The 20,000-nt window shown below is 36.6% G+C and overlaps 1 protein-coding gene across 3 annotated transcripts in view; it reads left to right on the plus strand.

Moving 5' to 3' along the window:
* The window catches only part of ntrk1 (neurotrophic tyrosine kinase, receptor, type 1), a 279,190-nt gene that overhangs the window by 9,959 nt on the left and 249,231 nt on the right, over positions 1–20,000 (plus strand). For all 3 annotated transcript variants that reach the window (XM_061882335.1, XM_061882336.1, XM_061882337.1), the window contains exon 2: positions 1,809–1,983. The gene's annotated coding sequence lies outside the window, so the exon portion shown is untranslated. The remainder of the gene's footprint in view (positions 1–1,808; positions 1,984–20,000) is intronic.

The raw sequence follows: 20,000 nt of genomic DNA on the forward strand, positions 1-20,000 counted from the left end.
TTACACTTCGGGCTCTCCTTAAGTTTGGCCCCCGGGACCTGGAAAGGTCTGTCATTAAAATGTTAAAAACAAGTCATATGTATAATTTGTGTGTGTGTGTGTGTGTGTGTGTATGTATATATATATATATTAGTGGTGTACAGGTACGTGTATTTGTATTGAACCGTTTCGGTACGGGGGTTTCGGTTCGGTACGAGGGTGTATCGAACGAGTTTGTAAACTAAAGTCTTAACAAGCTGCTCTGCTTTCTGACTCTGTCTGAGCAGTGAGCACCCAGCATTGTCCCGCCCACACATCCATCTGATTGGTTACATATAAAGCCAATCAGCAGTGCATATTCAGAGCGATGTAACAGCCAATCAGCAGTGCGTATTCAGAAAGCATGGAGTCAGTGCTCCGGCGTCAAGATGAGCAGATATGTGTTTAGCCGGTGAGCAGCGGACATCGTACAGTCCCCAAATGATAAAAAACACGGTAGAAAATGGATCAATGGATGGGCTTCCCAGTCACAACTATTACAAACATCACTATGAGCCCATTGACCTTCTAAAAACTTAAACTGCAGCTCAGCTCGCTCATTGTTCTGGGTTGAGGTGAAGGCTAATTAGCTTTTAGCGTTATGTTAGCTCTTTGCTGTGCGTGTGCGTGTGTGTGTATAATGAAAGTCAACTACAGGCTTCCCAAATGCTGTAATAAATTAAGCATGATGAGTTGATTTGAAACTGTTTAATGTGGCATTTTTTATATGTAGAAGAAAGGTTTTGTCATTTTATTTAAACAAAGCAACAACTTGAGGCACTGCGATGAGGTGGCGACTTTTCCAGGGTGTACCCCGCCTTCCGCCCGAATGTAGCTGAGATAGGCGCCAGCGCTCCCCGCGACCCCAAAAAAAGGGAATAAGCGGTAGAAAATGGATGGATGGAACAACTTGAGGCAGTTTAATGTGGATTAACGTGGGCAGAATTATTATAGTGTTCCCAATGTTAAAAGGATAAAGCCATTGTTTACAAATTTGGTAAATAAATAACCAAAAAATGTATATATTGTTGTTTTCTTACTGTACCGAAAATGAACCGAACCTTGACCTCTAAACCGAGGTATATACCGAACCAAAATGTTTGTGTACCGTTACACCCCTATATATATATATATATATATATATATATATATATATATATATATAGGGTGTGAATGTTGTCTGTCTATCTGTGTTGGCCCTGTGATGAGGTGGCGACTTGTCCAGGGTGTACCCCGCCTTCCGCCCGATTGTAGCTGAGATAGGCGCCAGCGCCCCCTGCGACCCCGAAAGGGAATAAGCGGTTGAAAATGGATGGATGGATATATATATATATATATATATATATATATATATATATATATATATATGTGTGTATATATATAGCGGCACACATTTTCGATGGGAGACAGGTCTGGACTGCAGGCGGGCCAGGAAAGTACCTGAAACCCCCTTTTTTTTAAAATTTGTTTTATTTATTTTATTATTATTTTTTTTTTAATGAAGCCACACTGTTGTAACACGTGCTGAATGTGGCTTGGCATTGTCTTGCTGAAATAAGCAGCGACGTCCATGAAAAAGTTGTTGTGTGTATGTGTGTATATATATATATATATATATGTGTGTATGTGTGTATATATATATATATATATATATGTATATATATATATGTATGTATATATATATGTGTATGTATATATATATGTATGTATATATATATGTATATGTATATACTTGATCCAATCAATGCTCTTACCTTCAATGTTTCTGACCATACACTCCTGTTCTACAGTGCTTATGTGTAGGAAGCCACGCCAAGATCCTGCCTCTGGTGCAGCAGGTCCTCGGTCCAGAATATCATCAAGACTTTCATGGCCAACACGGAACAGCAGCTCAAACCTCTGAGCGACAACTTCCACGCTCAGGTCGAAGCCCTCACTGACTTGATGGAGACCTTCTCCAAGCAGGTGAGGGACCAGACCAAGGCTTTGTTTGCCCTCAGTGCGCTCACTTAGATCAGAATGGGTTTTGAGTCACCACCATTCTTCTTCTTGTTCTTCTCCTTCTTCTTGTTCTTCTTCTTCTTTTCCTCATCCTTATTCTTCTTCTCCTTTTTCTTCTTTTTTTTTTATTTTTCTCCTCCTCCTCCTTGTTCATCTTCTTTTCCTTCTCCCTCTTCTTCTCCTTCTTTTTTGTGTCCTTCTTCTTCTCCTTTGTCGTTGTCTTCACCTTCTTATTTTCCTTCACTTTCTTCTTCTCTGTCTTCTTCTTCACCTTCTTCTTATTCTTTGTCTTCACTTTCTTTTTTTAATTATTCTTATTGTCCTTTTTTCTTTTTTTGGTTCTTTTTCTCCTTATTCATCTTATTTTCCTTGGCCTTCTCCTTCTTTTTTGTTTATTCTTTATCTCCTCCTCCTTGTTCATCTTCTTTTCCCCTTCCCTCTCCTTATCCTTCTTTTTCGTCTCCTTATTCTTGTCTTTCTTTGTCGTCGTCTTCTTCTTCACCTTCTTGTTTTCCTTCACTTTCTTCTTCTTCTTCTTTTTCTGTCTTCTTCGTTGTCTTCTTCTTCACCTTCTTATTCTTTGCCTGCGCTTTCGTCTTCTTTCTCTGTCTTCTTCTTATTCATCCCCTTCCTCTTATTCCTCTTCTTCTTTGTTTTTGGATCCTTCTCCTTGTCTTTTTTTCTCCTTCTCTTTCTTCTTCTCTGCCTTCTTATTCTTATTATTATCCTCTTCCTTCTTCCCCTCCTTACTCTCTTTATTTTTTTCTTTCTTCTTCTTCTCCTTTTCACTCTTTTTTTCCTTCTTTTATTCTCTTCCTCCTTCTCATCCTCCTTTATTGCTCCAACACAAACACAATCATAACAAATAGTAAAAAAAGATAAATTTTATCATAAATTTCCACACTTTATTTTTATAAAATGATAAATTAAATCAACATCATTTTTTTCTTTCAAATATGCACCACAAATAGAAAACATTTATTTTAAGCACATCTTTATGCAAGATACATTTTTAAAAAAATCATAACATAAAGTAAATACTGTATACTCACTGTATATACATTATTTAATAAATACAAATAAAGAACAATGTAAAAAAAAACAACTTTTTGATGAATGCCGATGTTAAAAAATATGCCCCTAAAAAGCTAGGATAAAGTAAAACAGATATAATAGGAATAATAATTTATGTGCAGAATAAAAATTTAAATATCATTATATCCAGTAATTGCGGCATTTTTTGTTGTTGTGCATAGTAAAAAGTAAAAAAACAACAACAACATATGGACAAATAAATGAACCAGAATAATAAATAGGATTGACAAAAAACAATGGATTTTTCGAGCTAGCAAGGCAGCTTTCAGGTATGATTCTTGGACAAAGCAAATAAAAAGTCCCTCTGCAAACAAAGCAGAAGAGCAATTAGCAGCAAAATAGCTCATTATTGTCAATCAATCCCTGAGCTGCTGAGGTATTGATCGCAGGAAAGAAAAGGTATGAAGAAGTGATGCAGTGCTGAGTCTCAGAGCGCTGAGGGAGACAATGACTTGTTGTCTGCTCGCTGACAAAACAACAAAATCACTAGTCTTCCACGCCGCCGCTGGACGCTTCCATCATGAAGGTCTTCCTCCTCCTCCTCCTCCATTGTTTGTGTCGCCTCCAGCCTGCGCCAGCTGAAGAATCTTGCCACAAAATGTAACAAAACGCTCCTCTAGTGCTTGATTGAAATGTACAGTGTGTCTGCGTGTGTGTGTGTGTGTGTGTGTGTGTGTGTGTGTGTGTGTGTGTGTGTGTGTGTGTGTGTGTGTGTGTGTGTGTGTGTGTGTGTGTGTGTGTGTGTGTGTGCGTGCGCGTGTGCGTGCGCGTGTGCGTGTGTGTGTGCGTGTGTGTGTGCGTGTCTATGTGTGCTAGTGCTTTATGTCAGCATCTTCAGCGTGCTCCAACCTTGGCTGAAGGCCGACTCGTGGCCTTCTCCTTCTTGCAGATAAGATGAATACATGTTTTTCTTCTTGCAAACGCTTTACTGCGCACATGTCAAAATCAGGGCCTGCTACATAATTTTATATAGCCCGCGCATCATTTTACATGGCCAGCCACATCATTTAAATGGCCCGCCAATTAATTTTATATTACCCGCCACACTATTTTATAAGGCCCACCTCATCATTTTATATGACCCGCCACATCATTTTATATTACCCGCCTCATAATTTTCTAAGATCCGCCACATAGTTTTATAAGGCCAGCAGCATCATTTAAATACCCCGCCACTTCATTTTATAAGGCCCGCCCCATCATTTTATATGGCCCGCCACATAATTTAAAATATCCGCCACATGATTTTGTATGACCCCCACATCATTTTGTTTGGCCCGCCACATCATTTCAAATGGCCCGCCACATCATTTTATGTTGCCCACCACGTTATTTACATAGCCCACTCAACATTTTATTTGGACTCCACATCATTTTATATTGCCCGCGAAAGCCTGGAAAAAAATATACAACAATAAAGTACTTAATAGTTTCTTATTAAAAGTATTTATCGTTTCCATTTTGACAGAATAAAATATATGTGCTGCATGCAATTACATATTTTTTAAACCTAAACATTATCTAATAATTGAACAAGTATACATTTCCCCCCCAAATTTTTTTAAATGAATACTTATATACCTGCTTGACTTACAGTTTCAAAGCAAGTTACCCATCACATTTGTAAAAATTATAATATTAGGTAATAGGTTTTAGGGTAAAATTCAGGCAAATGAGCTGTCAGTTTTTAACCAGAAAATCCAGTGTTTTCATATGGCCGGCCAGATTGTTTTTTACAGCATATTACTTCTAATGTAAATGGTAAAATTTCACGCAAAAATTCTGGCAATTGAGCTACCATTTTTTTACCATAAAATAAACATGGTACTGTTTTCCATTTCCAGTAATACACAGGAAAAAGTAACATTTTAGAATAAAAACAATTGTTTTAATACTTTTCTTTTTATTCCATTTTTAGTAAAATACGGTTAAGAAATCACTGTAAATTTGACTGTAAAATTCTGATGACCGATCTGCCATTTTTTTATTGTAAAATTTACGATGTTTTTACAGCATAGTACTTCAAAGGGAAAAACTGTCACTGTTTTTATGCAATAAAATTCTGGCAACCGAGCATTCAGTTTTTGTAACTGTAAAAAACGGTGGTAGAGTTTTTCTATTTACAGTAATACATTTGGGAAACAACAAACGTAGAATTTTACCGTTACATAAAAAAAAAAAAGTACAATAAAATGCTGTAAAAAACAAAACATACATTTTATTGTGAAATTCTGGCGCCTGAGCTGTCAGTTTTTTACTGTAAAATTTACAGATTAATTAGATGATCACAATAATTGGATATTAGGAGTATGCAAAAGCTCAGTTCTTACCTTTTTTACATACGTGAGGATCTTAAAGTTTTGTAATCAATCATAAATATCACGCAGCTAAAATCCGTCAAACATATTCTATTTAAATGGGTGTAATTTTGAACTATGTTGTGCTTGGACTTTTTTTCCAATACCCTCAAAGTGAGCAGGTTGTGTTAAGTGCGACAATGTCTGTTGACTTTTTGCGTGGGCTGCTTTTTTTTTGCGTCATGACTAGGGAAGGTTGTTTAGATTGGGTCGTATAAGTGAATGCTGTTCTGTGTTCACTTCAAACACAATTCATGGTCATTGACCTGAAGATGGCGGCAAAGTTACAGGCTATTTAAATGTGTTGTGCTTGGACCTTTTTTCTAATATTGTGTATGTGCGACCGTGTGTGTTGACTTTTTGTGTTGGTGTTTTTGCGCCATGCGTGGGAAGGGGAAAGTTTGCATTGCGTCATTGTAGGCTTGTTCGGTATATCTATACTATACCGACTTATTGATTGAAATCGGTACTATTCTGCCTTTTGAAAAGTACCAGTACCGTTCTTTCATCTAAGTGCCGCTGTGTGGCGGTGACTACAGAGCCGAGGAACATGATGTTGAGTGTGTCAAAACGCACAACAAAGTGCATACAAGCAATACCATCGTGGTGGGGAAGAATGGCAAAAAACCCCCCCGACAATTCTACTGGTAATAAAGTGGGTGTGTGAAGTACAATATGGAGGTATTTGAGCTTCAAAATCAACGGTAAAGGTGACTCTTAAAACAACGAAGCACCGCACTTCAAGTGTTGCTTTGAAACACTCCTCAACAAATGTGGCGATTAGTATTACTACCTTTGCTTTGAACTTAAGTAAACATTTAAATGATAAGCATTCAGATCTTTAGACGCAATTATTAATAGTGACAGGTAATAATGTAGTTGTTACACCTGTCCTGCTGTTTGGCTCCCTTGCAGACCGTAGTATAGGAGCAGAGGGCAGACATTCCCTTCAGTTCACTTTACCCCCCAAGGGGTCTGCTAAGATCCGCTTTCCAGTCAGAATTCGAGGCCGCCGATTTTGTGACAATCTGGTTGTTTAATTATTAGTTTTGCAGGACACAAGCTGAACCATTTATCACTTTACTGCGCAGCGCGCTCCTTCCCTCTCTCTCTCTCTCTCTGTACTCGCCCACTCACTCACTGACGTAACTTAGCCAACACGTTGACATTCTCACAAACACACATACTGTACACTACTCTCATGAGTTAACTAGTTACCTTGTTGTGCACATGTATATACAAATTTTTAAATGCGCACACAGCTGCTTGGCTTAATGCTAAATATTAGCAGAGTTAAGACAGCCCAATTAGCATCGACAAATGTAGGTAAAATTACTGAATTTGGTAACAAATTGCTACAATTTGTGTTTTACCTTTTAATAAATGTGTGTTTTACCTGTTACATGGCTAATATGAGCACATTTATCCATAGTTTCGTTTTTAGTACTGCTAATAATTGTCCATCCATCCATCAATTTTTACCGCGTATTCCCTTTGGGGTCGCGGGGGGCGCTGTGCCTATCTCAGCTACAATCGGGCGGAAGGCGTCGTACACCCTGGACAAGTCGCCCTCTCATCGCAGAGCCATGCTAATAATGGTATTTTTCTTAAAGCACAGGCCAAGAGTGGCAACTATAAATCATTTTAATTTTATGTAATGTCAATAAAGCTTTTTATTATATTATAATCGAATCCTTGATTATGGCAGACTATATGTAATATGGAAAATTGTACATTGTTCTTTGAGTTTAATGCCCTTTAATTTATATTTAAACCTTCTAAAATATTTTTTGAGTGCAATAAGACACATTTTTTTGTTGAATTGCAAGATTTTCTGTTAAAATAAAGCTAAAATTGACACTTTTTCGTAGTTCCCTTTTATTTGGAAAAATATGAAAAAGTATCAATACACATTTTGGTACCGGTGCCAAATTACTGGTATCGGGACAACCCTACGTCATAGTATATAAGACATGTTTTGCTGTGTACACTTCAAAGTGCAATTCATGGTCATTAATTTTGGATTACTAACATTGTCCACAAGATGGCAGTAAACTCGCAGCAATTATTCCGTGGTACATCCTATGCGGAAGTGCAGACCTTGAAGAACCGATCCACTGGGCGGGTAGACGATGGGGTAAAAATGCAACGCTTTGATTGGCTGAATGCTGGGTTAAAACTGAAAGGGGTAAAAAGGGACCAAAATGTAACAAGCTTGCTTATGCACAAAATCGCCCTTTTTTACGCAAAACCTAGATGTCTCAAGACTGACGTTGATGTGAAAGTGCACACTCATGCCGCACGCCAATTTCATTTTTTGCGTACATAGCTACTTTCAATGGGATTTGCATATTTAAACGAAAGGGCCTGGAATCACTTCCCCGTTAATTGTGATGTGACACAAAAATGGGCCTAAATTTTTTCGCACACTTTAATACATCTGAATCTTTAGTACCCTATTCTGGATTTGAATGCACGTCCAGTTTAAGTAGGCCACGCTAATTGCACGAGGTCCCTGAAGAGCAGTGAAGCGTAGGACGGTACTGTCGACTACAAACTGTCAGTTGCTACTTTTTTCCTCCACTTTGAACCCTGCGGCTTATAAAACGTCGAAGCTAATTTATAGATTTTTCCTCGCTGACGGCCATAATGCAAATAAAAACAAGCAAATACACAGAATAAGTGTTATTGTTTGTGCTAAGGCGCCATCCTTTGGATGAGTTCGCCCACTGCAGGTGCTGCTAATGATATTGAAAGATTCAGACCTCGGCACAAGACTCGCAAACATCGTGTGCTTGAAGTCCTCCTCGTTGCTAGCGACGTGCTGTTGCTAGCGGCGTGTTGTTGCTAGCTGTGCTTTGTTGCTCGCTGTGCGTTGTTGCTAGCGACATTTTGATTGCTAGCTGTGCGTTGTTGCTTTCGACGTGTTGTTGCTAGCTGTGTGTTTTAGCTACCAACGTATTGTAGCTATTGACGTGTTGTTGCTAGCCACGTGTTATTGCAACCGACTTGCTGTTGATAGCGGTGTGTGGTTGCTAGCTTTGTGTGGTTGCTAGCAACGTATTGTAGCTCGCGCCATGTTGTAGCTAGTGACGTGTTGTGGCTAGCGACGTGTTGTAGCTGACGACGTGTTGTAGCTGACGACGTGTTGTAGCTGACGACGTGTTGTAGCTGATGACGTGTTGTTGCTAGCGATGTGTTGTTTCTAGCAACGTGTTGTAGCTACCGACGTGTTGTTGCTAGTGGTGTGTTTTTGCTAGTGATGTGTCGTAGCCTGCTTGGTGCTGTTGCTAGCAGTGTGTTTTTTCTACAGGCGGGTTGTTGCTACCAACGTATTGCAGCTATTGACGTGTTGTTTCTACTGAAGTGCTGTTGCTATCCACTTCTGTTCCTAGCGATGTGCTGTTGCTATCGACGTGTTGTTGCTATCGACATGTTGTAGCTACCGACGTGTTGTAGCTACCGATGTGTAGTTTCCTGCTTCGTGCTGTTGCTAGCTGCGTGTTGTTGCTACCAACGTATTGCAGCTATTGACGTGTTGTTTCTACTGAAGTGCTGTTGCTATCCACTGCTGTTCCTAGCGATTTGCTGTTGCTATCGACGTGTTGTTGCTATCCACTGCTGTTCCTAGCGATTTGCTGTTGCTATCGACGTGTTGTTGCTATTGTCATGTTGTAGCTACTGATGTGTAGTTTCCTGCTTCGTGTTGTTGCTAGCAGCGTGTTGTTGCTAGCTGCGTGTTGTTGCTACCAATGTATTGCAGCTATTTACGTGTTGTTTTTACTGAAGTGCTGTTGCTAGCCACTGCTGTTGCTAGCGATGTGCTGTTCCTAGCGACATGTTGTTGATAGCGACGTGTTGTTGATAGCTGTGCGTTGTTGCTAATGCATACTTGCCAACCCTCCCGGATTTTCCGGGAGACTCCCGAAATTCAGCGCCTCTCCCGAAAACCTCCCGGGACAAATTTTCTCCTGAAAACCTCCCGGGACAAATTTTCTCCCGAAAACCTCCCGAAATTCAGGCAGAGCTGGAGGCCACGCCCTCTCCAGCTCCATGAGAACCTGACTCAGCAATGTTGTAACCCTCTTAAACAGGACAATACTGCCATCTACTGTACATAAAATAGAATAGAATGTAAATGTATTCTACATATATTCTACATTCAAGTGCAGTCAAGGAACATGCATTAGGGAGTCTGTTCTGAAGCCCACAGTAAAGGGACGTAACTTCATCACGTTGCCTGGTTATTGACTCCAACCCAATATATTACACCGTCGACAAGCAAAATGAAGAAATAGGCTTGCAAGTTCCAGAACGATTGGAAACAAGATTTTCAGTTTATCCAGGAGAGTTCGAAGGGGAAGGGGTATGTTGCCTGTAAATTTTGTAGAACAGACTTCTCCATTGAACACGGCGGCCGAATGGATATACTCAGCCATGAACAGTCACCTAGCACAAAGCGTCCGCACCGCAGCGTCGTTCACAACCCAGTATTATGGGCCACCTCGCAAAATGGAGACCCGATGGTGTAACTTATGCTGCGACAAAGATGGCTATGCTGATAGCTGGAAGCAACATCCCGTTCTCATTTGCGGATGTCTACAACAAATCCGTGATATATGTTCCCGGACTCGGAGATCGCTCGCCAATACGCAAATGGCAGAATAAAGGTTACTCAAATAGTGAAAGGTAAGTGTTGTTGTTGTTGTTGTTTTTTAGTAACCAGCAAGCACAGTACAGTTAGTAGAACTGTGTTTTCATTACTGTGTATTTGATAGGTGCCGTCGGAAATTCAACTATTTATTTTATTTATATATATAATAAAATAAATATATCTAGCTAGAATTCACTGAAAGTCAAGTATTTCATACATATATATGAAATACTCGAGTTGGTGAATTATACTCTCCCCTCTTAACCACGCCCCCAGGCACGCCTCCACCACCCCACCACCTCCCGAAATCGGAAGTCTCAAGGTTGGCAAGTATGTGCTAACGCCATGTTGTTGCTAGCTGTGCGTCATGTTGTTGCTAGCGGGGCGTTGTTGCTAGCAATGTGTTTTAGCTACCAAAGTATTGAAGCTATTGACGTGCTGTTGATAGCGGTATATTGTTGCTAGCGTTGCGTTGCTGCTAGCAACGTGTTGTTGCTTGCCTTGTTAACACCTGTGCCTGCCGTCACCTTGATCTCGCCGTCAGCCTGCAGAGATGATGGCATGACTGAGGTTGGATTGTTGGGAGGAAAAAATAGAAAAACAAGAGTTTAATTCTGTTGGCCACGATTCTCAAGATTCCTTTGCTTTTTTCCGAGCTTTTGGTCATCACATGCGATCCTCGTAAAGAATACTTGGCTTTTTAAAAATGGAAATAAACTGACTTGAATGTGACCACCTGTTGCATTCACTGACAAAAGTGAATCAATGCTGATCAATAATTGAAGAATTTTAATAACAGTCGTGTTTTCAACACTCTCGCTGTCGTTAGGGCCGTCTTGCAGTCTCCTCTCACTGACTTTTTGCCATGGTCTCTATAACACCACACCATGTGTGCTGCATGACAATCATCACAATCATCTAACTCTGAGCACTGTTACCTTTGTCACCGCACAGGTGTGCCTATTGAAGTGGCTCAGTGAGCGGGTCATAAAATATAGAACAAACAAGAACCTTTTTAGTGTGTCTTTTTGCCCAAACTGAATATTTGAACGATATTTTGATGAATATGAATTACCGTAGTTCCTTGAATTGCCGCAGGGCATATAGTATGCGCCTGGCTTGAATTACTGCCGGGTCTTTTTTTTGATACTTTTATGATTATGGACCCTTTTGGATCCCTGAGAGTTTAAGTGGGATTTTTAAATACATTTTTTTTTTACTGTCATTGCTCAAAAATAATAGTGAATTACATTTGTTGTTTATGAGTTATTGACCTATTTAAGGTTCCAATTACTCCACATCAAAAATTCCACTTTGACATTGTGTTTTTGCCACAGATTTATTATTATTTTTTTTTTGACAAAAAGGGTACCAAACAAACAAAAAAAAAAAACAATAAAATACTAAAAACATTCTGCTCTGAACATTTTTGAAGGGAAAATATTGAACATTATGTCTGGTTGCTGCGAAAAAAAACCTACATTTTATTTGACAAAAAGGGCATAAAACATTTTTATTTTATTTATTTTTTTTACTTCTCAGGGCCCCAAAAGGGTCCCACTCATAAAAGTGTCAAAAGTAAGTCATATATGTTTTTAATTATTTTTTTCCACTTTAATATGTTTAAAAACATACCGTAGTTCCTTGAATTGCCGCAGGGCATATAGAATGCGCCTGGCTTGAATTACTGCCGGGTCTTTTTTTTAATACTTTTATGATTATGGACCCTTTTGGATCCCTGAGAGTTTAAGTGGGATTTTTAAAAAAAATTTTTTTTACTGTCATTGCTCAAAAATAATAGTGAATTACATTTGTTGTTTATGAGTTATTGACCTATTTAAGGTTCCAATTACTCCACATCAAAAATTCCACTTTGACATTGTGTTTTTGCCACAGATTTATTTATTTATTTTTTTGACAAAAAGGGTACAAAACAAACAAACAAAAAAAAATAAATAAAAATACTAAAAACATTCTGCTCTGAACATTTTTGAAGGGAAAATATTGAACATTATGTCTGGTTGCCGTGAAAAAAACCCTACATTTTATTTGACAAAAAGGGCATAAAACATTTTTATTTTATTTATTTTTTTACTTCTCAGGGCCCCAAAAGGGTCCCACTCATAAAAGTGTTAAAAGTAAGTCAAATATGTTTTTAATTATTTTTTTCCACTTTAATATGTTTAAAAACATACCGTATTTCCTTGAATTGCCGCAGGGCATATAGTATGCGCCTGCCTTGAATTACTGCCGGGTCAAACTCGCTTCCCAAAATAATTAGCGCATGCTTAGTATTACCGCCTGGTCAAACTCGTGACGTCACGAGTGACACTTCCCCTGTAATCATTTTTAAAATGGAGGAGGCTGATTTGAATACCGGTAATTTGAAATCGCATAGAGGGCAGAAGATTAAGAGCTATTCAGTAGGATTTAAGGTCCAAGCTTACATCACACTCAAATTTTTATTGCATACCTTTGGTAAGTTCCGGAGTGAGAAGAGGTTTTAAAATAATTATCGCATGCTTACTTTTACCGCATGCCTTTGATAAGCGCAGGAGTGAGAAGAGGTTTTAAATTAATTGGCGCCCCAGCGGCAATTCAAGTAAATACGGTATTTACCAATTTAAGGCTCCAAATATTTCACATCAAATATTCTACTTCAAATTCTTTTGGGGGAAAATATTGCATATTTTGCGTGTTTGCTATAAGTTTTATTTGACAAAAAGGGCATAAAAAATATATATAATCGACGAATCGATCTGAAGTTGATTTAAAGATTTAAGCGTTAAAAGTTTTAATGAAAAAATAAATGAATAAAAATACTTTTTTAAAATACTTTTATGATATGGACCCTTTTGGATCCCTGAGAGTTTAAGTGGGATTTTTTTTTATTTATTTATTTTTTTACTGTCATTGCTCAAAAATAATACTGAATTACAATTGTTGTTTATGAGTTATTGACCTATTTAAGGTTCCAATTACTTCACATCAGATATTCCACTTTGACATTGTGTTTTTGCCATAAGAAAAATAAAAAATTCTGACAAAAAGGGTACAAAACAAACAAACAAAAAAACCCATAAAAAATACTAAAAACATTCAACTCTGAACATTTTTAAAGGGAAAATATTTAACATTTTGTCTGGTGAAATAAAAACTAAATTTAATTTGACAAAAATGGCATAAAACATTTTTATTATATTTATTTTTTTACTTCTCAGGGACACTCATAAAAGTATTAAAAGTAAGTCATATATATATTTTTTTATTATTATTTTCACTTTAATATGTTTAAAAACATATTTCTTATTTTTAATAGTTTTATGAGTGGGACCCTTTTGGATCCCCAATAAGGTTTGAGCATTTCTTTAACTATCATTGCTTAAAAGAAAGAAAAACAAATTAAATCAAATCAATGTTTTTATGAGTTATTGACCTATTTAAAGATCAAATTACTTCACATGAAAAATTCCACTTTGACATTCTTTGAGGACAAAATGTTATAAAAACAAATTTTTCCTTAAACAAAAAGCTTAAAACATAAAAAAATGTAAAACTTTATATAAACAGATCTGAAGTTGATCTAAAGATTCAAGTGTTGAAAGTGGAAAAAAATGATTAAAAAGGTATGACTTATTTTTAACACTTTTATGAGTGGGACCCTTTTGGATCCCTGAGAATTTTAGTGTGAGGATTATTATTTTTGTCCTATTCCACCTAAAACTTTATATCAACAGATAGATCTGAAGTTGATTTATTTAAGCTTTAAAAGTGAAAAATATAATAGAGTATGACTTTTTTTTTTTAACACTTTAATAAGTGGGACCCTTGTGGGTCACTGACAATTTTAGTGTGATCAAATATTACAATTTGACATTTATGGGGAAAATTTTGCATAAAACTAACAAACAAACAAAAAAAGGAAAATGTATAATTGACAAAAAGATCTCAGTTTTATCTAGACATTCAAGCGTTTAAAGTAAAAAATGAAAAATTATTTGGCATTTTTTAACACTTATAAGAGGGACCCTTTTGGATCCCTGTGGATTTTAGTGTGACTTTTTTTTTTTTTTTTAACTGTCTTTGCTGAAAAATAATAATGAATTAAAAGCAATGCTGTTATGAGTTATTGACCTATTTAAGGTTTCAATTACGTTACATCAAATATTCCGCTTTGAAATATTTTGGGGAAAATATTGCGTATTTTGTATTTTTGCCATAAAAGACAGTTTTCTTCGACGAAAAGTGCATAAAAAACAAACATAAAATATATAATCGACAAATAGATCTGAAGTTGATTTAGAGATTTAAGCGGTGAAAGAAAAAAGTAATAAAAAATTATGACTTATTTTAAACACTTTTACGAGTGGGACGCTTTTGGATCCCCCAAAATTAAATTAAAATCAATATCTTTATGAATTATTGATCTATTTGATGCTTCACATCAAATATTACACTTTGACATTTTGGGGCAAATTAACAAAAAGGGAATAAAACATGAAATAATGGAAACTGGATATCAATAGAGCTGAAGTTGATCTATAAATTTAAGTGTTGAAAGTGGAAATAAAAAAGTTGTATGACTTATTTTTTAACACTTTGATGAGTGGGACCCTTTTGGATCTCTGAGAATTTTAGTGTGATCTTTTTTTTTTCTTTTTTTCTTTTTTTCTGTTTTCAAACTGTCATTGTTTAGATAATAATAATAATTCAAAATCTGTGTTGTTTTGAATTATTGACCTATCAAAGGTTCCAATTATTTCACATCAAATATTCCATGATGAGATACTTTTGGGATTATATTGCATATTTTGTTTTTCCATATCTTTGACAAGAAGGACATAAAAAAACAAGCAAAAAAACCTAATAAAAACTTACAATGAGCGGATGGATATAAAGTTGATCTAGAGATTTAGGCGTTGAAAATGAAAACAATTTAATAATATATGACCTATTTTTAACACATATATGATTGGGACACTTATGGGCCACTGAGAATTTTAGTGAGATTTTTTTGAGACTGTCATTGCTCAAAATCAATGTTGACCTATTTATTGAAGGCTCAAATAACTACACATATAATATGGGGAAAATTTTATAAAAACAGGGTTTTCTCCTTTAAAAAAATTGAATAAAAAATAAAAAAGATTAAAACTTTATAGCAACAGATATAACTAATATGTATCTAGAGAATTAAGTGTTGAAAAATAAAATTAATATATTTATTTTTAACATTTTTAGGACCCCTTCTCAGTCCCCAAGCCAAACTTAAGTCGAGCCCAAAGGTAAAAAAAAAACTATTGGTATTGGTTTTGAAAATAACATATATCAAAATGGCCCCTCCATGCTATGATTTTTCAGTGATGGACACCCCTGTTCTAAAGGAATCCTACTAATAAATCCGACTAATAAATCCTGCTAGTAATCGTACTAATAAATCCTACGAATAAATCCTAACAAATCCTGCTAATAAATCCTACTTATAATTCAAATAACGTACATTATTAGTCCCATTAGATAAAATCCTGTCTTTGCAAAGGTAAACTGATCTTATTTCTACAATAATTGACTCCTGCCATTCACTACTCTTTCTGATCTTTATCAATTTGATACTTCATTAGGCACCCCTGCACCATCCAATCAGACCCAAAACAATATTCTTTGTTCATGAATACATTCCTCTATAATAATGCCGATACTTTGCATTATCATATTCTGTCTGGTATATGTTTTTTAAATCAGATTAGGTTTGTAAATATTTGTATTTTTTTTAATTAAATGTTTAATTAATCTGATTAGATGTGTACCTTTTTTATTTAATTTTTATGAGATATAATATACATCCATTAGATGTGTACCTATTTTTGTTATTAATTTTATTAAATGGTTGTTTGATTAGATGTCTACCTATATTTACTATGTTTTATTTAATTAGATGTGTAATTATATAAATTAGATCTTTACCTAAATTAATGAGTGATTTAATTACATGTGTACCTACGTATATCTACTATTTTTTTATTTACTTAGATGTGGACATTATTAGATGTGTACCTTTTTTTTTTAATTAAATGTGTATTTGATTAGACGTGTACCTATTTTTTTTATTTAATTAGATGTGTAATTATCTAAATTAGATGTCTACCTAAATTAATGAGTGATTTAGTTACATGTGTACCTATATCTACTATTTTTTATGTACATAGATGTGTACCTATTTTTTTTCTTTTATTAAATGTGTATTAGATTAGATGTGTACCTATTTTTTTTAAATTTAATTAGATGTGTAAGCAATTCAATTAAATGTCTACCTATTTTACTGTTTTTTATTTAGATGTGTGCCTATTTTTATTTTTTAGTTAATTAGGTGTGTACCTATATTTTCTTTAATTAGATATGTAATTTAATTAATTAAATTAGATGTATACCGATTTATACTACTTTTTAAAATTAAATTAGATGTATAATTGATTGGATGAGATGTGTACCGAATGAAAAGGCCGGTGTGGAATTTTCATTTGCTTTTTTCACTCAAACGCTGAAGATTTATGAACGTAGAGTCAGACATTGACTGATGGTGATGGCGATGATGATGATGATGATGATGATGATGATGATGATGAGGGGCACACCTGCACAAGCGTAGGTCATGAGGGTGACTTCATTTAGCAATTACAATAGTAAACATGTCACGGAATTATATCCGTCAAATATCATCTTAGGTGTTTTTTTTCGTCTGGATGTATTTGAACTTGACTGACAAACCTTACGCCGGTTTGATTGACGGATGGTCACATGGTGCACTCAATGAGCAAAACATCAAATATCGGCCAAAGAATGTGCAAGATGGATACATGGAGGGAAATCAAAAACAAAGATGTACACTTACCTTCAGTGATTTAGGCACCTGGGGTCATCCTCCACGTGTCGCCCGCACGCACAGAAAGAGCACATTTTAGTGCACAAAGAGCCCTCTAAAAAACAAGAAAATACATTATTTATGTATAAATTTCAAGTTGCAACGAGGATCAGAGGAGTGGGCCCCAAGCAGCTGAGGAGTCCGCTCGGCCCCGGCGGAGCGCAGTGACAGAAATATCATTTTGTAGGCATGTTTTATCACGACTGACTGACAGCCCCCGAGCACACAGGTGGAGGCGAAATAGAAGTAAACGTGACGTCACCAACCCCCATAATAAAGCATTTTTGTGCTCAGGCCCCGCCTACCACATGTTGCTCCCATTTATATTTTTCAATTTTCTTCCTTTCTTTTTGCTTCACTCTCGTCCACTTTTCCCCTCCTGCTCACGCTGTGTGCGCGCGTGTGTGTGTGTGTTTGTGTGCTATATCTGGTCCTTTCATTCTATAAAGCTCGTTTCAACAGAAAGCACTCGCTAAAAACACTCAAAAAGAAAGAGAAAGTAAAGAAGTTGACAATTCATTAGGTACACCTGCACAATTTATAGCCGTGCTTCCCAAACTTTTTCCACCAAGTACCACCATAATGACCGGCATTACAATATTGGAGCGTAGCAGGCCTAAGTATTCAATAAAAACAAGGCAGAGTTTTTTTTTTAATAAATATGTTTTATACTTTTGGCCACTGTAACATTACACACAGTTTGAACAGTAACACTGTTTGAATATAGGACTATAAAACACTTTACTTAAATAACGGAACATAAAAAATGAATGGCACATAATTAAGTGATTCTTTGCCGTAACACAAGATGCAGTTTGGGAGTGACTGATCTAATAGTTCAATTTAACCATCCTTTTTAATTACCGCCTCCAGCAGGTGTGTCCAAACTACGGCCTATGCTTACAGTTTGGCCAACGAGACGTCACAAGCTTCACACAAGCTGAAAATTTGCTGCCATTTTGTTGCAAATGTTAGTAAATTCTGTCAAAAACCATGAATTTTTCTTTGAAGTGTTTACAGCACAGCATTTTTTGTATACAACCCAATCCGAACAAACTTTCCCACTCATGGCGCAACTAAGCCAACACAATAAGTCAGCACACATGGTCACACATAACACAACCTGCTCATTGAACTTTGTGGATGTCAAAAAAAATGTCCAATTGCTACACATAATTTCAAATTGCATCCATTCAAAACCACTACAATGCATGAGGGGAAAAATGCGAAACACTGTCTAAACTTGTCCATGTTTGGCGCATTTTAGCTGCTTGATATTTCTGACGGATTACAAAACTATAAGGAGGTCGTCACAGATGTAAACATGGTAGGAGTTGAACTTTTCACATGTTTATAACCAATTATATATATATACATACATAAATAAATAAATCATATTATGACCCCTTTTATGCGCTGAACCCCTGAATAGATGTGCTCATGTATATATGTATGTGTATAATATATATTTACTGTGTTTGTGTGTATCTCAATGTGTATATACATGTGTATATGTATGTGTGTGTGTGTGTGTGTGTGTGTGTATATATATATATTTATATATTTATATATTAGGGCTTGGTGATGTATCGATACATGCGATATATCGCGGGTTTGTCTCTGTGCGGCACGTGCCAACCATATAATCTGATAGGCCACCCCAAGTGCCATCCCACTCAGATGCTGAACAATTTGAAGTTGTGTTTTGGGCTCCATCAAGTAGTACGCTAGAGCAGGGGCGCTCACACTTTTTCTGCAGGCGAGCTACTTTTCAATTGACCAAGTCGAGGAGATCTACCTCATTCCTATTTATAATTTATATTTATTTATTTATGAAAGAGACATTTTTGTTAACAAGTAATGGTGTTTAATGATAATACAAGCATGTTTAACACACATAGATTCCTTTCTTTCATGAAGACAAGAATATAAGTTGGTGTATTACATGATTCTGATGACTTGCATTGATTGGAATTAGACAGTGTTGCTGATAACGTCTGCATTTTCAAATGGAGGAAAAAAAAAGTCCTCCTTTCTGTCCAATACCACATGAAAGTGGTTGGATTTGGCATCTCATTTGTCCAACTTGCATACTCGTTTTTAAACACTTTGTTATGAGAGTAGCATATGTGTGTGGCCCTTTAATGTCTGGCAGCAGGTGAGTGACGTCAGTGAGAGTGCGGGTGGGCAAGCAAGTGAGAAAGCGGTCGCTGAGGGCGGGGGAGAAATACATTGGCATCAAACTCCGTAGCTTGCTAGCTTGTGCACGCTAGCTTTCTGAGACTCTTATTTTGTTAGCACAGGCAGGATGAAACAGGTCTTTTATTGTGAAGACAGGAACTGTGCAGTCGGTCTTTAGAGTTTTGACAGTAGGTACGGAGTCTCTAGAAATAAAATGTGTTTCTCTGCGTCCGCCCTGTTAGTGATTTTTTTCTTAAATATGAGCTCGCAGCAGCCAGCGTCATCTCACAAGATCCTCGGGTGCCGAGAATGTCAAACAACTGACGAAAGTGAAGTCTTGGTATGATTGATGATTGCTCATTTTTATGTCTATTTTTTAATGCCTGGCTTGAGATCGACTGACACACCCTCCGAGATCGACCAGTCGATCGCGATCGACGTAATGGGCACCCCTGCGCTAGAGGATTGCTTAATTCAGGGTGACCAAACTACAGCCCGCAATTTGTCTCAAATTTATTAAAAGAAAAAATTAAATTGGAGACATTGCAACATGCTTTAAAATAGGGCCCGGCAATATATCGATATACTCGATATATATTGCGGGCTTGTCTCTGTGCGATATAGAAAATGACTATATCGTAATATTCGAGTGTACGTTCTTATGGAGTTGCTTTTAGCTGCTGGCATTACACTACAAGCTCTTACCACTTCTTCTTGTGTCTCCTTCTCACAGACAGCGAGCGCACATTCTTACATGCGTCACATACGTATATGC

Source organism: Nerophis ophidion, linkage group LG21, assembly GCF_033978795.1.
Source record: "Nerophis ophidion isolate RoL-2023_Sa linkage group LG21, RoL_Noph_v1.0, whole genome shotgun sequence".
Taxonomy (NCBI): Eukaryota; Metazoa; Chordata; class Actinopteri; order Syngnathiformes; family Syngnathidae; genus Nerophis; species Nerophis ophidion.